General features: G+C 39.7%; 1 protein-coding gene across 1 annotated transcript in view; it reads right to left on the reverse strand.

Annotated features, from left to right (window-relative positions):
* atp2b2 (ATPase plasma membrane Ca2+ transporting 2) overlaps positions 1-6,551 on the reverse strand; it is a 144,647-nt gene extending 138,096 nt beyond the window's left edge. The window contains exon 1 of the mRNA XM_031301667.2: positions 6,316-6,551. The gene's annotated coding sequence lies outside the window, so the exon portion shown is untranslated. The remainder of the gene's footprint in view (positions 1-6,315) is intronic.
* Positions 6,552-21,853: the final 15,302 nt, after the last annotated feature.

Below are 21,853 nucleotides of genomic sequence, written 5' to 3' on the forward strand. Positions count from 1 at the left end.
CATGGCTGTGGCTGTCGACAATAAACATTGTTTTAGGAATAAACCTGCCTACTGCGTGAAATGTCCGTAGCTGAATAGGGTAGGCCTATGCTACACTATTTTAACGTGGGCCATAATGGTGGTACTTAGAGAGCGTAATATTTTCTGAAGTGGTACATGGTGTAAAAAGTTTGAGAACCACTGTTCTATGCTAATTTGAGTTTAAAGCCAGACTCCGTCATGCTCCCTGCTTCTCTGCACTTGTGTACTGATATCGTGAGAAAACTTTTTTACCTCCACGAGATATATCATCAAATTTTAATATTGCAAGATATCGCGTCACACGTGTAGAAAATACTGTTTTATTCTTCCGATTCACTACTTTGTTCGGCACTCCCTCTCTTCATTTATTCTCTGACCACCGCTGTGCTTGAGCTGAGGAAGAAGGGCTTTTCTACAGAAACTTTTGTAAAAACTGAGTTTTAAAGGTTGCGAAACACAGCTTTCAAAATATTTTTTGCCAATTTTTTGTTAAAGTCCAGCATAATGAAGACAGCACTATCAAAAATATAAATTATTTAAATGCCATGAGTGTCCCATTGCGTGACGCATTTTTCATGACCTCATAAAACTAGAACATCATCTCACACCCCAACGAGCAGCTCCCGCATAATGCCAATACTTAAAAAGAATGAACACCAGCATGCCTTTAACATCATGGCTATATTTAGCTATCTTTAGCAGTATAAGTAAGAACAGTGCAGAAAATATGTGTCACATTTAGCACATAGCATAAAGCATGCAAGTCTGGCCCAAAGCGAGCCAGGCTTTTCATTCATAGCTTTTTGTGTCAGTATGACATAAGAAGTAAGGTCTTTGTAGTATGGACCTTTCACATAAAATGTGAATGACTAACATCAGAACATGCTTTCAGTAGCGTTGGGCTGTATATCAACTTTTTTAATATAATATAAACGAGATATGGGATGAGAGAATTCAGTTTATATCAATATAGTTTGATGTTGCATTACATGAACCAGAATTTGCCCAGGCGTCTGAGGTGAAACTGTCTCTGTCTTGCATTTCTCACAACTGAGTGTGCAGTACCCAGGTCAGACCCTCGGTGATGTGGACACCAAGGTACTTGAAGCTGTCCACCCTCCCCACCAAGGACCCGTAGATATTAAGGGTCCTCGGTGTCCTAGTTCCTTCCCTGCTTCTTCCCAAAGTAGGCTCCAACAAGGAGTGGCCCTGTGGCCTTGGATATAGCCATATAGAGTATGTCACATTCATCAACCAGCCACCGCAAATATAAAATGTATAAGGATAAAGTGAAAGCAGGCAAAACACTAATATGAATATCAGATAAAAACTGAAGAAGATACAATTAATTCACCATTATTTGGCAGCACCAGACAAAAGTAAAATTCAGAGCTTTTCAAAGGTCCGGATCAAGGTGACTGAACGACAAGTCAATCCGGACACAGTCCATAGTACCTCATGTTACGAATACAATATGTTATGAAGTGTAACTTTTTCTATTTTGAAACACATTTTCTATTGATCTATATATTGTTGGTGCCGTTCAATATACAGTAGTGGTGTAACGGACCGTATCCGTGATCCGTAGGGAGGCCCCCCATGGCACGAATGTGAACCGCAGATTAAAGTTTAACCATCATAGCGTGAAATAGTTTTAATTATTTTATATTACACTAAACTAATGATTAAAAAAAACTAATTATAACACTACTAATATATTAGTAAACATTATAAATCATAATTTCATTGTTAACAGTATAATAACTATTAACTAAAGTTTAATTAACTATCAATTTACCATTTATTAATAATGGTTATTAAATTGAAGTGTTACCACATCTTTATAATAGCTTTTCTAAGAAGCTGCCAACATTCTACAAGTTACTTTAACCTACCACTCCACTGCATTATGAAAACCATGTTACAGTGCATAAATTAAAAGTTAATGTAAAAAAATAAAGTTAAAGAGGCACTTACTCAGTAGTCAACTGCTTTTGGCCTCATTTTGGCATTAGTTGCATACTCATTTTGTCTTTGAATTGGCATAACTGATAGTCAGCCTGAGTGTACTGGTGACTAACTAATAAGATGCAAAATCGATATAAGTACTTTTCCATGTTTGATTAAGTCAACTGACTATGGTACATATCTCCCGGCACCATCTCTGTACAAATAGAGATGTAATCACTTTCACAAACACACATAAAAACAACACACAACATGTATAAATGGCATACACTGCGAAGCACAGTAAAATGAACATGGCCCGAGTGCACAATGTATGGTAATGGAAATGCTTTAACCACAGGTGCACAGCACAGGTGGTTAGATTAGGAGGAATGCACTATGTGTGATTGACCTGGTTTAGATCGTAACCATTACATTCACTACTTTTTCCTTCTTTCAAAGGCAGGGAGCTCTCCATTGTGGTGTCCTATTAATTGTATACTATAAGAGAACAGTCAGCTAGAATAACCTCTCATAGAAGGAAACAGGTGTAATTGTGTCTGATTCCAAAAAAAGAGTATACTGTCAAGTACTATCAATAAGCTGCTGAGGGCCAATAATGTGGAACTTTCACATTATTGACTTATTTTAATGTAACCTTAAAAAATATTTGTTTGAAGCAGAATTTTCCTCAGGGGCATGGCCCAATTGATTAACACTTAATATTCAAATTATTTTAGGTCCCAATTAATTGCAGGGTGCATTTGGGAATATGGACCTGCAGTATCTCTGAAAGGCCCTTTCCTACTTTCAAGCAGACTGTACCGCTTGGCTGCTACCATCAACATAGTGTATTAAGAGGATGTCTTCTCTACTGCCACGCTAAAACTTCTGCATTTTAACTAAGTTATTTTAAAGGACAATTCCGGCACAAAATTAACCTATGTTTACCGAGTCGAACGTTCTCTGGGATATGTTTTCATGCTAATCGAATGTGTCTCTAGCTTGAAACAAGCTACCGCAAACCGGGGGTTAGCTGCTAACGCTAGCTTTCAGGGCACAGGGTAAATCACTATTTGATACCACTAACAAGGCTCGAAATAGCACCACACTTAAACAGTAGCATAATGAGGGTCCCTATATGCAAACTGAAGCATTGAGAACTTTGTAAGTGTACAGACAGTTTATTACAAAGATAGATTATAAAGACAGTAGCGTTAATGTTTACATGCAGCCGCCATCTTGGATAACAGTCATGACCAGTTGAACGACGAACACCGTGCAACCAGTAACCAGTAACATAGCTCAAACACAGCCACGTTTGTGAGCCACAATTACAGCTACAAGCTAAATAATAATATGGTGCAGCCCTAGTGGTTATAATGACCAAACAGGCACTGGCACTCATGGCTTATTTCACTGCTAATACAGAAACTTAAAAAATTTAAAACCAATAAATCCCTTATGTAAATTAAACTTTAGAGCAGAGCCACTGCTGGGGACAACTGCACAATGAATGCAAAATACAGAGACTTCTACAGTGGCTCCTACTGTGAAATGTATGTGAAAGTACAAAAACAAGCACAACATAACATAACAACATAACGTTACAGCATGTTTATGGCAGTAAATTATATGAAATTCTTTGTCTGTGCACATGAAAATTTCAGAAGCTTTTCCTCTTCCCCCTCCTCTGCTCCTCGCTAACTTCCTCTTTCTCTACCATCATACCATTATACCAACATATCTCCTCTTTTTCCTCCTAGCTGCAATCATTACAAGAAGCTAATTAACTAAGTCCAATGACTGAACTGAGTAACCCCATGAGTGGACTGGAGCAGCTGGCTATTTTAGGAAAAGTTTGCTGTTAAGGCAGCATAGAGATACTTTGCATAGTATGGACACAATCCCTCAGCCCCATCAGAAACAAAGACAGCTGGCAGAGAAGAATATCTGTGTCCCTGTATTTCTGTGAAGCAGGAACTCTGTGTGAGCTAGGGCATGCAGGTAGCTCCTCACTATGCTCCATCCTGCACTGTTCTTTGGTGAACTGAGTGCGTGGGTTCATTGATTGTATCTCTCTCCTGGCACTTTAATGGTCGTGGTACACTCGTCTCTGGACCCAGCATTAGCATGGTCAAGTTATTTCCTCTCAGGGGCTATTTCCACTGACCGAACAGGATTTTTCCGTTCACTCCTTCAAACTTGTGAAAGAAAACGGCAAGCTGTATTTTTCCATTATTTCCTATACACTGACTGGTGTATACAGGGAGCACATAAAAAAAAAAAAATTAAGGCCATGAGATGAGGTTGAAAGCTCTGGAAATGTTCAGTGAGTGGCCCTTGTGCTAAGAATTTCTTTGTCTAACTACTATTTCCCTACACATGGAGAGACGAAGAGAAAAGAAAAAAGACTTGAAGCTGAGGAGAAGTGAGGGTAAGTAATGAATAAACAGAAAGAACAAATAGAGAGGGAAAATCCAGGTGGGAGTTATCCATCAAACAGCTTTTCCCCTGCAGTAAATGATGACTTGCTTGGGGTAATTCTACACACATTCACACACACTATCCACTGTAGATAATTGGTGTCATGAAAACTAGCCTGTCAGTCCACCTGAAGGCAGAAGTGCTCTCTTACACCCCGACCCCGCACTTCACCCCATCATCTTCCTGCCCTCCACCCCCATCTCTCAGGTTTATTTGGTGCTACACATTTTGAGCTTCCTCAGTCCTTATACTACTTAAATCTGTCTTTAACCAATTACTTTTCATGGCACTCAATAAAAAAAAAGATGAGAATCCTAAGAAAATAAACCTGCCTGGCTACTTGTAGAGAATTAAATGCCATCCTAGACTAAACGTGAAAACTGAATGTTATTGCTTAATAGTTCCTGTAACTTAACGCCTAGGATGAAAGAAAAAACACATCTGCAACAGATGCAATTAATTACATTTTGATTAAAGGTAACTCCTGTTGCTGTTCAGGATCCCCCCTGCAGTATACCACTGGATTACAGTATAAAAACGGCAGTATGCCATTGGATTACAAAGCCTTTAAACAGAACATATAGCCACATGATGTCTCGTTGAAGGCCACAGTAGTGTGCAGCAGGTGAGCTGTGTAGAACATTGTGCAGGCACAGGCAATGAATGAAGATGCATATTGTCAATCACATTGCAACTGCCTATATAGCGGCAATATGAGACTTACACACACATTTTGTGCCACACTTTACACCTTGAATACTGACGAGGCATAAAAAGCAGAAACAAAACTCAGCTCGGTAATTTAAATTGGCCAAAATAAAGTCCATTGGCCATAGACTCAGCTCTTTGCCACTTGCCAATGTATTCATACTATCATCCAACTGTGGTGTGCACTTAGTCATGTATGCACGTGTGTGTGTAAGAGAGTGTGTTCAAACCTCTCAGGAGACTTTCCAGTCCCTTCATGTTGTCACAGGGTTTGGCACTGGTCTTGTTTCTCCAGATGTTCCCACCATCCTGTCTCTCTCTCTCTCTCTCTTTTAATGTCTGCCTTCTCTCTGACTTTCCATTTTTAGGGATGAGAAACTCACTTTTAAAGTTTCCATGTCTTGCTGTCTGCTTCCTCTGTCAATTGCGAGCACAACCATCGCCCAAATCCCACCCCCCTCCCGTTCCTTTGTAAGTGATGAGTAGGATAAATGTTTTCCCTGCAGAAAATATTTACCTAACTGCAGCATTTCTCTATTTAAACCCATGTCAAGCATGGTGTGTTTGCAGAAAAGAAAAAGAAAAATGTCACGAACAAAGATTAAAAGGAAAGGGGCACTAAAACAAGAAATGACATATTGGATTTTTTTAACACCGCAGTCTTAATAAAGCTTGTTGGTAATATGCAGTTGTGTTTTAAACAAAGGCTATCAAGGGCAAACTTGATCTTTGTACAGGCTCTAAAGACTTTCATACACTGACTATGTCATAACAGTCCAAATATTATATTCCACAAAGTCACTTAGAAGCCAGACTCTTATCATTGCTTTTGGACCACAAATAAAAAACTAATATACTCTTGAACCTCATGTTTCTTTCCACACCATCGTCTCTAGAGCAGTTCTGATTATTGAGCCCATTTCAAAGGCAGTCTGATACATTGAGGCATACAGTGACGTTGGATATTACCACAGTAGTTACAGGAAATATCAAGTGGAACCATATTAAAGGATTACAAAAACTGAAGTACTTCACTACATGTCAAGTGTAGTGTAACTGCTTCCAACTAATCCCTTTGTGCCTTCTCCATAGTGGCAAAACCAGACTCTGAAATTCAACAGAAATGCCATTGTTTCAAAAGGATTTACTTACAGTGAAACAGCAGAGAGAGGAAAATGTGGTGGTGGTGCTAGGTACCGTTTCCCCAGGTATCCCTTTTGGTGCTGATGATAGTTGTAGAAGCAGGGTGGCCTGTCCAAGACTAAATATAACCTAGAGAGCTTGTAGCAGGAGCAGACAGCAGGCCGAATTGGGCTTTTCCACGCCACATGGACAGTGTATTTGCCATAGGCCAACTCATTCTGAACGGCTGGAAAGCTGCACTGCACGGGGAAATACAGGAACAAGAAGCTTCACACTAGGGCTCTGTCCCTAGAACAAATGAAGGGAGGGAGGAAGGGAGGGAGGGAGGGAGGGAGAGATGAAGGAAGAGAGAGGGAGGCAGGGAGGGACTGAGCTGGGTATATACTGTATGAGTATATATAGAACCTGCTAGCATGACCTCTTATAATCAGAGCACTCACTGACATACACATAGCCAGAGCCTTTGGTCAATCGGGAAAAATACTGATAAATCATCAACTTTGCACTCAAAGGGATTCCTCTTGTTCTGCAAAAGATGAGTATATGCTTGGTTTGCATTCTGTGTGGTGAGCTTCATTCGAAAATTGGACAAAAATATAGAGCAAGAGAGCGTTACAGACAGTAAGCCCCTTTTCCATACACGTGCTGGCTTTGGCTTGACTCGGTTTTGACTCAGTGTGCCAGCCCATTACGGCAGGGACTTGCATCTCCATTGTATCAGGTGTAACCACTTGAAGGTGTGTCTTTAACTGTAACTCGCTTGTCTTGAGTTGGTGACGTTTAAAAGCAGCGTGCTGATCCATTTCTGTGACTAGTGGTCAAAGTAGCGGCTGTAAAACGGTGGATAAACACATCTCATTTCCTAAATATTATCACAATAAAAGTCCCCTGTTATTTTGTTATTTAAAAGCTTTTATTATGAAGCAGCATAATCAGTAAATGTTGGGTTTTCATAAGCAGTAACTCAACACAACTCCTATACAGCTCAAAGTGAACATTAAACAGTAAAATAAAGCAGATATTTGAAAGTACAAACTAACAGTTCACAAAGGACAAACTTTGTCGGACGCGGTTTGGCCCGACTCCGGAGATGGTCCATCTTGGGCGCGACTTCGCACATTTAAACTGTTAATGGAAACGCAAATAAGCATGGCATGGTTTGACTCGGTGCACCCAAAAGGTGCAGTTAGTCTCTAAATTAAAAAATGCAAATACTATCCATTTTTCATAAAGAGAGGACAAGTTACAGCCGAGGTTGCACTCTTAGAGCTAGTAGGGTGGCAACCTTCTCACAGCAGGGTGGTGACAGTCCCTGCCAAAATGTGTTTTTTTCAATTTAAATTTGGGAATGTGATGGGAATCAGTCCCATCTGTTAATTAGGACCCACTCTTACACCTTATTTCAGACCAACACAGTAACGCTGGTCCAACCCGTATTGACGGCAGCAATTACTTCTATTACAAATAGGGTTGGTCTGATGGATGATGTCATCGTCCATCGGTGAAGACGGCCATCCTGATGTCATGACAGACATAATGATGTCCCTCCACCCTCCACCCACACCAACACCGGGCACAGATTGCTTTTGCGAGTGCAACTGCAGATGGACACTCTGTCACTCTGTTCCCAAAAAAATCAGTTTGGATAGTTGTTATTGCGTATTGCCTCTGGACAGCATGCACCCAAGAGATAGAAAGACAGAGAGAGGGAGTGTGTGTGAGTGAGAGAGAGAGAGAGAGAGAGAGAGAGAGAGGGAGAGAGAGAGAGAGAGAGAGAGAGAGAGAGAAAGTGAGCGAGAGGTACATGTACTGGTACAATTACGAACACACTTTTTTTTACTGTATAGAACGCACTAATTTCTAGTGAAACGACGTCACAATGTCATGATTGTGTGTTTCTGTTAGTGTTTCCTGTTTTATTTTGAAGTCTCTGTTTTCTCCCTTGTCTTGTCTAATTTTACTTCCTGTCTTATTTTTCCCACCCTTGTGATTGTCTTATGTGTTTTACCTGTTGTATCACCTGTGCCTTGTTTGCTCGTTACCTCCTGTATTTAGTCTCTGTGTTTCCCTTGTCTGTTGTTAGGTCATTGTATTTTCTGTGTCGGAGTGCTGTGTATTAGTCTGCCTGTTTTTGTCTCCGTGTTGCTTATTCCCGTGGTTCCTGTTCTTCTTTGTTACTTCGTTTTTTGGATAACCTTGCTTGCTGTTTTTGGACACCTTTTGCTGTATGGATTTTTTGTTAATAAATATTCAAGCTCATCACATTGCAACGATCGTCTACTACAGCCTGTAGTACGATTGATGGCCAGCACCTTCTGTTGACAAAATCCCTGCAGCCTTCAGCAGGGGGTCTAATCGGGACATGAGTCCCGTCTTTTGCGCCATACACCATTCTGATTCCAATTCCGATTCTTTGAGGGGTGGAGTTGAAACGGTTCACATGCCTATTTTCACAATTAAGAGGAAAGTTTTATTTTGATTCAATGGTGGTTTGCAGTTTTACAGGGCTTTTTCAATGTAAAATAAAGTAAATAAAACTTGCGCATATTAAATTGGGAAGCGATGATCGGATTTGAAACCAAATCGTCTAAACGATTCCAATAAAGAAACGATTCTACTAGTATCGTAATTTTTGAAACGATTCCAAGTAGGAATCGGTTCTCGATGCCCAATCCTACTCTGGAGTTACGCAGCGAGATCTCATGCGCCTCATCCACTCCAGGTAGGTATATACCTTCCCATCACCCTCGTTCGTATGGCATTGCACACGGCGTAAACACACAGGGGTCTTGCTGACCCCAAACGTTTTACCTACCACTCTGTACTCTGCGCATGTAGCCAATTTGTAGAGCGCGATGGCGATACACTTCTCGGTTGGAACCGGAGGGCCATGACTTATCTGGGTCAAGGGACGGGCCAGTAAAATTACACAACAGGTCAAATCCGAAAATGCTTCAACCAAAGGGTTTCCGGGAAGTGTCTCTAAACAACAATCTCCCAGAACAGTTTGGAGCGCTCTCGTTCCCACACCACAGGCCAACTCCGTCGGGCATTTACATGCATCTGCATCATCATAGCAATGTGTTGACAGCGTCATTGTTTTCTTATTATAGCTTGATTTGTCACTATCAGCTGACACATAAGCACTATTACTACTTGTGAAATATTACTCATTTTTAGGTAGACGACGCAATCTATTTTGTGTGGCAAAACTTTGTTCGCAAATGTCAGCTCGAATGTTGCGCAATTCAGTGCGAAAATGAATGGAAACACCATAAAATGTGTCAAATCAATTCAATATACCAATTTGACTGCAGAACAGCATGTGACGTCATTACGCACAGGTTTTTATTCGCTTTAAAGCCATTGGATGGAAACACACTTTCACCGGCTTTATTCGCATGAGTTTTTTTTACCAAACTTCAGATAATTTGATTGACAAGTGGATGGAAACAGTAGAGAGGAGACACAGACAGGCCAATACAGACATGCAGCGAGTGCGCACTGGGACCAAGATGCCTGAATATTGAATTCATATCAAATTTGACAATGATGTCATTGTCCATCGTGATGTTTCACTGTGGGCATCGTCATATGCCTATTCGGTAGACATTGCCCAACCCTAATTATAAATTTGTTTGTCATTTCATTAAAATACCAAACATTGGCTAGTTACAGCTTCACAAAGGTGAGGATTAGCTTGCTTTTTTAGTTGCCTCCACCAGAGTTAATTCATTACCTGATTATGGACACTTTGAAGGGCATTAACCTGCTTAGCCCATGGTCAATTGCCAAACAATCATTTTAAGACCATTCATTTATATGTTCACACATTTGCAATCAAATTCTAAAGTTTTTTCAAACAACAACTTTTTTTTTCAAACTGTTTCCCTGGTAACACGGGACAGCATAGCTGTGGTGATTATATCACAGCTATGAACCAATCAGATTGCTTAATTTGAGCTACCTGTTTAATGATACAACTTAAACACAATTGATTAATTTAGTTTTATCAACTATGGTACACCTGCAGTACAGCAAGTCAATTGGAAGTGAATGGTTTACTAGCTCTTAAGTATATAGTAGATAGTAGGTTGTTGTTTAAACTTTTTTGAGAGATTGCAGGCGACCAAGTGTTTACAGAAGGATGGTTATGAATGTAGCATTTTGGGTTCAAGTTGCTTGACTGCCTGAGAAATACAAGGGAAAGGGAAATTAATGTGAGCTAGTCTACGCTTCCACCTCTACCACTACAGCTGTTTAGGTTCCCTTGAGCATAGCAGGTAAACACCTGTTCCCATGAGGAAGGCAGTTGCCAGAAGAGTGTTGTTGGGCTGGGAAGCTGAGGATGCCTCAAGCAGATCCTAACGTGAAACGTCATTTCTTCCATTTCTACGGCCTGGCGGGGAGTTCGGGCATTTAAAGGCCCAGTGAAAATTATTATTATTATTTTCATAATCAGTTAAGAATGACATAAAATGCAGATGTTTCATCTACTCAATCTCAACTCAATTATTTAATAACAGTTCAGTTTGAGAGTTCATTTTTGACCTTGGAAGTAGTAGTTTGAGTAGTTTGTAGTTTTTAACTTAAGGTCCACTTACCAAAACTTTCATCCACATCTCATAAGGTTCTTCATGAGAACTGAGCAAACTAAACGAAAAGCACTGCAAAAAGCCAGTGAATGGACATTGTGTTAGGATCATTTTGTGTGGAAAATAACTGTAATTTACATGTTCAAAAAGATTACTGAGTGGGACTTTAAGGATCTCAAAGTGGATAACTTGTTAATTTGGAAATATCTCAACACATTCATTTTTCGTGAAGTAATCAGAGTTTTGAAACATTCTTCAATTCAAAGTAAAATAAAAGTTTGTTTCACCATTTGTTTTTTTTCTCTCTTTCTCTCTTCCACTCTCAAAATAATGAATCCCTATCAGTGGAAGAGAAAGTATTTGGCCTTGTAAACAACCAGCTGTGGGGGGAGCCACAAGGATAATCTTGTTAGACAATTTCCCCTGAACAATTGTGCGTGCATGAGCAAGAGTGTTATATTCTTTTACTTATGCATGCACACACACACACACACACACACACACACACACACACACACACACACACAAACACACACACAGTGCTTAAAATCCAAGCAGAAAAGGATGACACATGTGGCAGAGTGGAGGTCTTCCCATGCCCCCCCCTGCCCTTTCTGTTGGACTTGGACATCTCCCACAGGCTGAGCTGTAAATAGTCAGTACCCCCAAAACCTTCACACACAAACACAGATACATTCACAAACACATATACCCCTGCGTGCGTGCGCACGCACACACACACACACACACACACACACAGACACACAGACACACACACAGACAACTATACTTAGATGCCTACTCTGGCCTGCCTCCATATATTCAAACCTCTCCCCACAGTGAGATGGAGCACATCAGCTTGACTCTTTAAACAGAGACAAAGCTACATCTTCTCTCTCACTACAGGAAGAATACAATTGAAATGAACGTGAAATAGTACAACTTAAGATAGTTCTGCAAACATTGGCCTGCTTATGTTTGATAAAGTACAACAGCACAGAGGATTTCACCACATACAGGGCAGCTTCCAGCCTCGCTGGCAAGCTCATGGAACATCTGTAACTGTTAACGTCCAAACAGATCACAGTAATAATTTATGTGTCAGGAGGCAATACCTCAGAACAGAAACAAGGTTTTATTGAACTATTTGTCAGAAGTGAACCACTTCAAAGATTGCACAGTAAATGTACTGTGTTAAAATACTGCAATAGCCAACCTAGAGTCAATTAATGTAATTTTAGATGTTAGTTTGTTTTGCTCTTCAGGTGGGTGTAATTGTTACCGTTGGCTTTAGTCTAGGTACGGTGGAAAGATGTGTACACATGCAAACACACTAACTCACACAGACACTGAGATGTCTTGACATATGATCAGATCCCTGCAGCCAAAAAGCACTCCAAAAATCAAGAGGCAGTGAAGAAATAATTTGTCTGCTCGAAGTTGGGACATGGATGTTACAGTAAACTGCTTACATCATGCATCCTCTTACTGGTAGTCCTGCAGCAGCCACTGCAGCTAAACACTTTTCAAATGAACTTTAGTAGAAGTGAGGCAGAAGCTTGCAAAGTCAAACAATCAAATGACTGATTGACAATTAGGCATGGATTGGCCATCGGGAGTAACAGGAGATTTCCCGGTGGGCCAGTCTATTTTTGTGGGCTGAATGGGCTGCACTCCGGTTTGATCGGCCCATAAAGAGAAGGGAGATCACATCATTGGCCCACTTGTGTGTCTTTCATATGAACACTGGCCATTCACATCCTTGGTCTTTGACTGACAGGCCCACAGAGAGGAGAGAGATCACATGATTGGCCCACTGATTTGTCTCTCATCTGAACACTAGCTAATCACATCCTACTATGGCCCACTTCCATCCTACCATAGAGAGGGAGCACATTTAAGTCATGCCCCCACCGGCGGCGAAAATAACACCACAAAGTGCCGGTAGCTAGCTAAAAACACGAGATTTAAGCATGTCAAATGATTACTTTAGCACCCTTTCTCTACCAGAGAGGACAAGTTAGCTGTTAGTAAGCAAATGTTGGTTATGTATAAGCAAGCTAAGGCACCTGCAAACATGCACGTTCTGATTTATCCACATTCCACTATAACACAAGCTGCATACTGTGTACAAAATGCTGATGACAGCCATGCTCCATCATACTATCTTACTTACCACTCAGCTAAATAAGAGTATTAGGGGCTGATATGCAGGGTTCAAAATTAACTTTTTGTCCACCAGCCAAATGGCTAGTGAATGTTAAGATTTTACTTTTCTTGGCTGGTGAGTTAAGCAAATCTACCAGCCACTTGCACCATTCACCAGCATTTGGCTGGTAATTGGTGCTAATGTTGAACCCTGCTGGTATGTACATGTGTTGAAGGGGAGTGCAAGGACGGTTGGTGTCCGGCTGATTGTGGTGGGCTGGTCTGGGTCTCAAAAGTCCAGGGCTGATTTTTTTTACCCCAGTCCAGCCCTGTTGACAATCACTTATGTCATTTGGTATTTGAGAAGACTGAACTGCTTTATAAACAATACATCTTTAACAAGGGCACTGCAGTGCAGCATTTGCTGTTGTTCAGGGGTAGTGGAACCTCAACAATGGTTATACCTGAATCTTGATAAAAAATAGACAGGGAATAAAAAATAGACAGGGAAAGACGGAAATGCTGAGGAGACAATATTTCCAATGCATAACATGCAAATAAACTGAGTTATGACTTTTCTTTACTTCACATAATTCAAAATTGATCTACATTTGCCTGTTAAATGTTGATCCATGAGCACAGTGCATGATCACAGTTTGTAAGTGTAAGGAAATGATAATCGGAGAGCACCCCTCCATTTTACGTGAAATCTGCTCATACTGACAGCAGGTCCTAAGTGTGTTACCTAATCCGACAAAACAAATGTCAAGTGTCACATGCAATTGCAACATTTCGAACACCCTCTCTCTGAAAGGTTACATACTGCACAGTGCTGTCAAAAAAAGTTTTTTTTCTGTATTCTTTCTGTCACTGTATTTAAATTCAATTCAATTTGACGTTGCTGAAATCCACATCAGAATAACTACATAACCTCCTAAATTTAGGAGAGTAACAAGTTAACATGAACTTAGTCATCATATTTAGTATTTGGTTGCAAATCCTTTGTATCAAAGATTCTCTATAACTAAGATACCGCATTACCAGCTGCACGATGATAAAAAACAGTATACACTTCCTGTCTCCTAAATGGGCGTGGCCTCGTTTGAAAGTGTAGTGAACCGTCGTGTGGATTATATACATTTGTATCATTTATTATTTTCTTTTGCTAACATTAGCTATTTACACATCTAAAAGCCATATTTAGCATCACGAAAATTTGTTTTGTTACGCCGTTCAGGAACGTTAGTTAGCTTACAGTATCTGTGTTGCCAGATCTCGCAAGAGTTTGTTCCTGAGACAGAAACAGGTCTCAAACTCCTCCTGATTTGTTCTACTGAAAAATGCCATGTGCGTGTCAGAATGTTCGGGAGATACATATGTGACTTGTGAAAAATGAGTCCAATATTTGCCTTGGTGACTATGGGGCGAAATAATTGGTCATAATCAGTGTTCATGTTCACTTCTCTTATTGGAATCAATAGACCTCCGCTAGTCTAGTCTCCTAGATAGGCGTGGCAGTGGAGAAACCCATTTGACAGATACAGGAAATGACTCTGAGTTGGGGTGTCTCAGTTCTAAACCATCTCTGTTTGAATTCAGCTTCTGTATAGTTGGTTGCAAATGCCTTAAAATGTACAATCTGTAGATATCAGGCAACATTTGGTCTCTTCCCTGATGATACTATACCAAGCTTGTACTGCAGTTATCTTCCATTTTTGTTTTTTTGGCTGAGGGTTGATTTCAGTCTGGTCTTCTGTAAATGAAAAAATGTTTGTTGGATTGAAGTCAGGTGAAGAAAATGTTATTGTTAGACTACAAAAAGTATAAAAATAGCCTTTTATGTATGTTTAGGATTACTCTCCTGCTGAATTGCTTTAAATGGGGGTAATGTGTAAAAGGAATATGGAATCTAACAGCGCACACTGGACCGAAGTAGGAACAACCCTGACTTGCATCTATTTTGAGTTATTCAATTTGATCTTCCACTGAGCATTTAGCAATTAGCTATCCCTTTCACAAACATGATGTGCAGTCCCACAATGCAACTTAAAAATGTTCCACTCTTTTTTTATGCCACACAAACATGCACAGTGAATTCTGGGGGAGTGTAACACAGAACAGCAAGTCAGGAGGAAGGAACTCAGGAGGTACCTGCTGTGCCTCATTCGTGGCAGGAATTTTAAGCCTAGGAGTATGAAAATTCCTAAAAACAATGCATGTATAAAACATATACAGAAATGTATGATACTAAGAGCATTTGAAAGTAATATATAGATGGATTTCTATTTAATTACAAGTTAGTTAATTACAAGTTTGTCACTTACATTGTTATAAAGCGCAATTCCTCGGAAATGAAATCCTGCAAGTTCCTTCAGTCTTACTGAAGGCTTTGTTGAGCAAAAGGTTTAACCTGAATGCACCCAATACACACAGCCCACTGTAAGCTCTCTAATGTGCAGTTTACCCTGGAGTCTAGATTATTTAACTGCAAGTGCTGAAAGTCCACTTTTGCCAAGACTCAGAAATCAGGCAAGTCGACCCAGCATGGCCAACAATAGCCTATTTAGACATTCTTTACATAATAAGGTAAACAGTAGCACAAAGCTGAATTGGTTAATAAAAGCTAATTAAAATGTGGCTGTTTATTTAAGGGTAGAGTGCAATCTGGTAGCTACACTTGAAGGGCACTGTTGGCAAAAAGCACTATCAGCCTTTCTAGATGGCTATTAGCATAACTGCAGTCGATTTACAGGTCGAACAGTCAAATATTTTAGAAGCAGTACTGCTAACATCAAAATGGTAAAACGAACACATAACAGTTGTTAGGCTTTGGTGTGTTGTTAATTTAAAAATGTGTCCTTCACAGGATGATGGTTGCATGTATCCAGTGAACACTGTGTCTGACTGTATGTGAGAAAATCCTGGCCACACTATCGACATTATTTCAACAAGTCGTTAATGTCAAATTTTACAAATACAGAATAAGAGACAGAAGCTGCTTCAGTGTATCCTATCCATTGCATTAAAGCGGGGCGGGGCGGTAGTAGAGCAGTCGCCTACCAATCGGAAGGTCGTGGTTTGATCCCTGGCCCCTGCAGGCTACATGTCGAAGTGTCCCCGGGCAAAATACTGAATCCCCTGATTGTTCCCGATGCTGCGCCATCAGTGTGTAAATCTGAGTGAATGTTCATGTGATGAAGCAGGTGGCAGTGTATGAATGTGTATGTGAATGGGGTGAATGCCTGTAGTGTAAAGCACTTTGAGTGGTCGTTAAGACTAGAAAAGCGCTATTTACAGTAAATGCAGTCCATTACCAGTACTATTTATAAAGATGATATTATAAAATACAAAGAGGAAACTGACATGTACACCTTATAAGTATAAAAACCAAGCATAACAACCAAACACTAAAAAGATTTAGAAACAGATATGAAATACTGTAGCTGTGATCTCAAGTTTTTTACTGAACAGCCAAAACAATGATGCCCTTATCATTGTGAGTTTACACCATGGAAAACATGCATTCAATCAAGCTACTGAGCAATATGGAGAGAGGAGGAGGATGAAGGGGAGAGAGAACACACATACAACAAACGTAATGAGAGACTGATTTTTCATCCATCTGTCCAGAGATTCTGTGAGGACCATAATGCATGCAATAGTGTTTTTGATTGTAAAGTGAGAATTGGTCATGGTTAAATCGATTCTAACACTGTGCCATGATATGCAAATGACAGACAGAAGGAACACTGAATCTGCAGCAGTAATTAACCACCCTAAATGGCTTATTAGAATTCATGATTTTATTAGCTAATTAAGTATTTAATGTGCGGATGCTTGTGTAAACATAATTAAATTGTTTTTTTAGTTTTACTTAAATGCTGAATTGACAGGATTGTCTACTTTTGGCCAAATTTCTACAGCTGGAACAATTGCTCTATCAACCTTCATTTGAGAACTACACTACCTCTGTAAGACAGCAGCCTCACATAATAAGATGTCACCTCTTACTCTGTTGCAAACAAAGTAATTTTGTACGATAGGGCTGCACAATATGAGAGAAATATGTGATAACATTGTTGAATATGGCGATAACGATATTACTTGCGATAAATTAATAGATATTAAAGTGTATTTAGTTCTGCATTTCTGCTGCTTTCATGTTCTGCTAAATACAACAAATCGTTTGAGTTTAAAACTAATGAAAGGAAATAATTTACAACATTCTTCTATTGAACAAACTGAACATTAAAATTGAATCACTTAAAAAGAGAAAGACAGTTACATTTTAATGTGCAGTTTTCTACTGATATTTTCTTTCAACTAACAAAAATTGTCTATTGCAATACGTTGCAGCCTTTTGCGATGTGTATATTGCGCAAGTTGATATTGCAATGACGATAAAAAATTATATATTGTGCAGCCCTAATGTACGCATTATTAATCGACAGTGTACGAAAAACAACAAAAGAAACAGGCATCTAAAATAAATATTTGGAAGTGCAGTAACTACAGTACTTCATTATGAGGCAACTATGCAAAGCCTAGTCCATCTTTCTTCTCACTTCAAAATAAGTGGTTTAAATACTGTAATGTGTTAAACAAAAGGCTTGTCTAAAATCAGTCACATTGTTCACAGGGTTGCATCCAACCCCCTCCACTGTAAAGCTGTGTGTGGCAGAGAGGCTGTGTCTCCAAATCTCATGACAATATTTCTACTGAAACTGATAACGATGAAAAAGTTAATTCTTATCCAAATAGGAAACTGGAGAAAGTGGGGATCTACAAGCCCACCATAACTACTATACACTCTGTTAAGGGTAAAACAGACAGGCAGTTCTCTATTGTGACGTTAGATAGAATGACTAAGAATCTGTTCTGTAACTACTTTTACTTTCTGGTGACCTCAGTAGAGTTTTGTTAAATTTGAATACCTGCCAGGAATCAAGGATGTTTGCTTGTTAAGATGAGGAGCAAAAGAAATACTAGAGACTAGGGGTGTGCAAAAAAATCGATTCACATTCGAATCGCGATTCAAGCTCTACCGATTCAAAATCGATTCATAGAATTCCAAAAATCTATTTATATATATTTTTTTAAATTGTATGTCTACTGCAATCACAGGGGGAAAGTAACTACATTTACATACTGTGAATCGTTTTTTTAATCGTGACATTTTCTAAATCGTGCACCCCTACTAGAGACCCTAAAGGTGTATTTGTCATGGGGCCTCAAGTGAAACACTGCAACATCCTAAATGTCAACAAAATGTACAATCAACTGCAACTACAAAAATAAGAGACTTTTCTAATATAAAACCCTTTAGATTATATTTTGAGATGAACATATTTCTTCTTTGTGTGCAGCTGTGCAGGCTCTTTTTACTGTAGGTATCATTAATGTGGAGTGTGCCATCTTGATTTACGTTGGTTCACCTTGGACACTATGACTGCTGACAACTGTAACACTTAACCTTGCACACAGAAAAAGAAAACACAAATACTGAGCCACAACTGGTGACAGTTACACCTACTGTACAGTAGTGCCTGAAGTTCATTTCTCATAATAAATGGTAAATGCCAGGGGTTCTTTTAACCCCAGAGGTGTGAAGTTAACTACCATCAGAAAGTCTACAACAATTATCATAAGCATACGGTTCACATAATCTAAATGTATAACTTATGATTTACAGGGTAAATAAAGTAAATGTCAGCCAAAAAGACAGTTAAACATCGATTGTATCCCTGATTACATCTTGGGCCACATTTAAAAACAGTTTTACGGGATTGCGCCTGCTTGTCGCATCGCGTGTCAAACTGCCCACGCCCCCCTACCATCCCGCTCGCCTCTCATTAAAAATGAATTACTAGGCGCGTCAATCGCTTCTCGTCTGAAAAGACCTTTAAGTGCTACCCTCGTAACAACGTCCACAAAAGGTATGACCAATCAGTCTGTTTAGGCAGTAGCGTGTGTGTCGTGTATGGTCACATGAGTATCAAGAGTGTAGAGGGTTTCCGAGCATGCAGACATTAAGAGGAGGTTGTACAAAGTAGATTTTGTAACATAATCACTAGTTATTATATTACACCCATCGTAAATGTCATTGTTTATAAGGACATACAAAATGTATTGTTTTAATAAGAATTAGTATTTTTCTTATTTATTGTTCTAGGCCTATTTGTTTAATTTCTACTGTTGAGCAAAGCAAAAATGTCTATTTTAAAAAGATTATTTTTTGTTATTCAATTTTGTAAAAGATTAGGTTATTTAAAAAAAAAAAAGTATTGCACATTTTTTGTGCTTATTTGCATGTACAAGTTGAGAAATAGCCTACACATTTCAAAATGTTTGTATTTTTGTGCATTTTCCTTGATAGGCTAATCAAGCAAGTAGATTCATGATACCATTATATCGCAATCACAGTGTTGTTAATCACAATCGCGACTTTTTCTCCAAATCTAACAGCCCTGAGGTAAATACTCATGCTTTGGTAGGGAATCTCCAGAGAAGTCAGGTAAGATTTCTGAAGTATTTCTGATTCACCATTTAGCCTAGCCAGCTAACAATAGCTCAGCGTTCATGCTTCTTGCAGGCGGCACACAAGTCAGAAGTTTATCTTTAGGGCTTTATCGCTATTTAAGTCAAAACCATGATTGGTTTCCCCATAACCTACCTTCTCCCGTTCAGTGCGGTGGTCTATACGATGCACACACACACACACACACACACACACATATATATATATATATACATCCATGTATTGATGTCAAATCCAAGACATAGAAATTAACTTATGCTACATTTTAGTTTTCACAGTGTTTCCCATACACGCGCCTGCTTTAGAAAGTTAACTAGTCGCAAGTCGCAAATGCTGTTGGGTTGTCGAGGTCAAAACACTATATGTAGCAGCTCTGAATCAAATAAACTTATTATAAAAAATGTTATGTCATTTTTTGACTCTTACACGGATGAGGACCAGCCTGAACCGGAGGTATCAGTCTGAAACAAAGCTGAACAGTCCGACCAGTGTAATTAGTTATGTTATTAATTTATTTACAATATTTTCAGGCTTCAACCAGTGCTGCTCAATCATAAAGACAGGGTCAGGGAGAGAAATAGATAGATGTGTTAGGCATTGAAGAAAAAGTAGGAGAGGAGGACAGCATCCAACATCGTGTCCTCCTCAGTTTTTGATATGATTGTATGAAAATAAGTATTCCCCGCCACAAATTGCCTTCTAATCTGTGGGAAACACTGTTTCAACATATTTGTGTTCTCATCAGCAACTACCTAATAGCTCCAAATGTGATTAAATTCATGTAAAGCCCTAGCCAGGGCTACACTGCCTACCTGAGTGGCGCGTGTGCAACAACGGCCATGTTAACAGGTTAAAGCAGCCATGTAGCCCATGTGCTCTATTATTGATGGTCATTATCAAAGGGCAAACTCAATGTAGAAAGATGGGGCTGGCAGCAGCAACGCTGTCTGTGTGGACACCATACGCGAGCCGCAGCAGTTCAGCGAGGTAGCCGTCAATAACAGGTAGAGTAGGCGGTGTGTTTTGGGCTTTACCATTTAATACATGGTGTCATAGCCTCTATAAACATTTTCCAAAAGTGTTATTATAAGTGTATTGACATTAATGCATGGCGACGCCCCACTGTTGTCTCATGATGTCACACAACTATCTGACTTTTCAGTTAAGTGCAGTGAGGACAATCGGCAGAGACTGAGGCTGAACAAGTCATTGCAGCTGCCCGAGGCTACAGGTAAATACTCATACTTTCCTATTTACTCTACAGTAACAGTGTTTAATCATGCCAGAGATGGAATTTTTTTTTTTTTCATCCAGATGATTAGAGGAGTTTTTGAGGATTCTGGAAATACCTTCAAAACAGCAGTAACATACATAAGAGGCACACACTGAGCCTACTGACTAACTGAATCCTACTGCTCTCAGTGGAAAGTACTGAAAATAGGTCACCCTATTATATCATCAACCACTCATTATGTCTTCAAACTATAATATTAAGAAAGAAGATGCACCATGTTGCATGTGCAGCATTCATCTCCACAGATAAGTGGAAAGTAAAACAGTAATTTGTTACATGTAGGCTACCACAATCCAACTTGCATCCAACCCCAATGTTCCACTGCATACCTGCGGCAGAATGCACGTTTCTGTGGCAACGACAGCAGGCAGAATGGGTAGCAACAGTGTGTCAATGCTGCCGACGCATCTCACTACGGATGCCAGGGCATCTCGTATCACCGATTCCTCATCTGACAGCAGTTTCCTACCTAACAACCAGGACATACTAAACTAACTAACTAAAAAACAAAGGCAAACACTAGAATGTGAAGGAATATCCCACCCACACTAACTGGAAATGTGAGTGATCTTTTGCCAAATCGGAAGCGTGTCCTACCTGTTTCTGCTGTTCCATGAGGGAGAGGAGGAGGAGGAGCAGCAGGCGCATCAGGATGAAGATAGATGCCGCATTTAGAAGATCAGGAGATAACAGAAAGCGAGCTGTAGCAGAAAAGTGGTGCTGCTGCTCCCTAGCTCGTTCAGCACAGCTTCTATACTGCAGGCGAGGAGCACCATTGTTGCGCAATGTTATCTTAACTGAATCCTCTTTTTCCGAAAAGCTTCTAACCAGTGATGTTATTAAAGGAGGGCTAACCATGAATTCGGTTTTTATGGAGGCAAACATAGCTAACGTGACCTGTAACTTACATCATCATAACATCGCGTTGAACTTAGGCATTAACGTTATAGACTCTAAGCCCGCCTTAAACAG

The sequence above is a fragment of the Sander lucioperca genome, chromosome 6 (assembly GCF_008315115.2).
Source record: "Sander lucioperca isolate FBNREF2018 chromosome 6, SLUC_FBN_1.2, whole genome shotgun sequence".
Classification (NCBI taxonomy): Eukaryota; Metazoa; Chordata; class Actinopteri; order Perciformes; family Percidae; genus Sander; species Sander lucioperca.